Below are 3,263 nucleotides of genomic sequence, written 5' to 3' on the forward strand. Positions count from 1 at the left end.
GTACAACTCTGCAATCACTGACATCCAAGCCATGGTTCTATGGTTGCCCTCCCACACACATAACATCTTCCCAGAAAGGTACTAGAACTCCTGCTTAGCTTCTTACTCCTTCTCGAATTGTTCATCCACATCCCTCCACATGGGTGACCAAGACTCCCTCAGTGCTGGTGTAACCTGGGTCTCCTCCTCACTGCTTGTGCAGATAGAAATTATAAATGCACCCTTTTCTGGGCTGGGGGGAGGTATCCCTCATATTGGAACGCACTCTTAAGTGCAACGACATCATTTCTCAATCCCCTTACTCTAGCATAGGTAATGACACAGGGGGATTCTAGGGCACTCATCTGAACTGAGTAGCCTACATCTACAAACGATGTCACCCCCTCCCACAAGATCCAAGTTAATGTACTCAATGAAAGAGTTTGTCTCATCTCCCCCATCTAAATCATGGACATTTGTAGATGTGTCCTTTGTGATAATATGTTGAGAAAAGAATATGGCGATAATATGCTTTCAAATATGGATTTTTTTACGTCATCAAGATAATTTTGGAACTTTATCTAATATTCCATTAATATAGTTATTTTTGTCAAGTATATATTTTGAATATGGATAGATTTTTCATCATTGGTATTTATAGGAAGCCTCAATGAAATATGTCATGTTTTGAAATTAGTGCTTTTAAAATATTTTATAGTGTGTATCAACATCACATATGATCCATTTGTAACTAGATTATATATTAATGTTTGGGGACGATAAAATATTATGATTCTTGATAACTTGACCATAACGTAAGGTGTTGCACTTGTAATCAATCATTAAATAATAATTTGTTGGTATTATTTCTCTCACAATTTCTCAAAAAATAAGTATGTCCTTCATGTTTTTGATATACTCCATGTCAACATTGTTGGGTATTAATTTTGGTCTAAAAATAAAAAAACACTAACATGAAAAGATCTTAGAATTTCAAACATTATAGTGAAGTTTTGGCCAACCTTATAACTTCCCTTTCATGGGTAAGTAGTTTTAGGCACTGAGATAGAACTCTTATACTATTTAGAGTTGAGCATTGTTTGCACAGCCTTGTGAAACATGGGGGAAATCAGATGGTTCTACACACATTGCCTGGATTACACGTGTACACATGAGCATGGAGTAGGAGACATGGATCAACAACAAGATAAAAGATACAAGCAAAACATACAAGCATAACAACATAACATCATAGTGTATTCCATATCCATGTATCACATATTGTGTGTACAAGAATCATGTACATATCATAGTCCTATACAATTTGCATACAAGGGCGGCAGCTTTATATAGCCATCCAAAAATTAATAATTTTGGACGATAACATATCAAGAAGTGGTTACAAGAGGTATCTCATTGAGCTTTCCCCTCTGGCTTTCATGCCTCTTTATCCAGGACTTATAGGCGACATAGTAGGGATCTTTAACTGGGCTTCCTCTGGACCTCATACCTTCTCATTGGGTCTTACAGGCATCTCAATAGTATCCTCAGTGTGCAAGATTCTTCCTCTGGCCATCATGCCTCATTTTAGAACTTATAGGTGATGGGATCGTGACCTCGCATGGGCTTTCTCCAGACCTTTTGCCTTCTCACTAGATCTTACAGGCATCTTATAGTATCCCAGCTAAGCATCTCCTTCGGCCCTCTCATGTCACATTCTTTCAATATTAATATCACGCTCGCGACTTCGCTGGGCTTCCTTCGGACCTCATGCCTTCTTACTGGGTCTTACAAGAGTCTCGGTAGTATCCCAACTTAGCGTCTCCTCTGGCCCTCTCATGCCTCATTCTTTCAATATTAATATCATGGTCGGGGCCTCAATGGGGTTCCTTTGGACCTCATGCCTTCTCACTGGGGCCATCATTGTATGCATCTTTGCGTTTGGGGCAATGACGCAGTTAGTGAGGCTGGTTGAAAACTATTTCCAAATCCCCTCCTCGGCCCCTTCCAGGGGCCTTGGAGAATTTTTGGAAGGTGCACGCTCTGCGTGTGCATCGCAAACAAACCCTAAAAAGGCTAGGCGGACATGCAACAAAAGGCTAGGCGGAGGGTCTCTCTTTCTCTCTCATGGCATGATAAATGGAATCGGAGATCAGCCTAACAAACAGTAGGGTTTGTTGGAGGGGGGGCAAAGGCTGTAAGTGTTTTGTTTTTGGTCAGGGCCAGAGGGGACCTGCACGCTGCTTAATCACGTGTTTTTAACTGTAATTAATTCTCTTAATTAGGCATCAAACCACTAAAACACGTAAAAATTTGTTTGTGTGTCGTGATTAAGGTGTTTAACACGCATCAAACTGCTTTTTGTGCTATGATTAAGACCAACAGCGCAACAGACAGTGTGGGCTGATGAGCACTAAAAGTGTGTATCCCACCATCGCCTTTTTTTGCATGTCCCCATTTTTGGCTCTTACCGGCGTTCTTGTCCATGATGGCAATGGCTTCTTTGAGCTTGCGAAACTCCGCGATAGTTTTCCAACCCAGGCTGCGACGGACAAAGATCTTGTGGCATGAGGGGTCAGGGTTTGCTAGCTTGTGAACCTCATCAAGGATATCATGAGCTGTTGTCAGAGCGACATTGTACTCATGAATTGTCATTTTACCCCCTTTTTCTCTTGTCACCCTTTCTCTGCAGAGTTGTTCCTGCTTCTTTCTTTAGGGATTTGATTGTCTCCCCATGTCTTTGCTGCTTCTTATATTCCTCCACTAGAACTTTGTATTCCTTAATCTGGCCCTTGGGACAGCTTCATTGTCGGCCCTTTCTTCTAGCTTTTTAGTGGCCGCCCAAGCATGCTCTTGCAGCTCATCATCGGGGATATTATGTCTATAGATGTTCCTTTGTAGCTTACTAGCTCCTTCCCCTTCCCCTTCGAGTGGTAAAGAGATTTTTCCATGCCTCCACCTCTGCTCTCAGCTGCTCAATCTGTGACTGTAGCTCTTTTCTTTTAGTGGCCCCGTCTCCTCTATTTCATGCCTCCATGCAACTTTGGTTGTCTCCGGTGATCACCACTGCTCATGTTAGCTGCATTCGGTCCCTCCGTCAACTTTCTCAAGTAGGGGAGCTATTTGTTTGCAAGTAGGTGTGGGGCCTGCATGGCCACTGTCAACTTTCTCAAATATTCTCCCCACACCTCCCTTAAGTCTTCTATGGCATGGTTCTCCCATTGCTCCATTTTCTCTGCCTCCAGCTCATAGACCACATTGGAACTCTTTGATGTCTAGAATTG

General features: G+C 42.2%; 1 pseudogene; it reads left to right on the forward strand.

The window, feature by feature from the left end:
- Positions 1-1,910: 1,910 nt before the first annotated feature.
- On the forward strand, positions 1,911-2,023 carry LOC147639874 (U4 spliceosomal RNA; annotated as a pseudogene).
- Positions 2,024-3,263: the final 1,240 nt, after the last annotated feature.

This window comes from Cibotium barometz, chromosome 3 (genome assembly GCF_041138505.1).
Source record: "Cibotium barometz isolate CiBa-2024 chromosome 3, ASM4113850v1, whole genome shotgun sequence".
Lineage (NCBI taxonomy): Eukaryota > Viridiplantae > Streptophyta > Polypodiopsida > Cyatheales > Cibotiaceae > Cibotium > Cibotium barometz.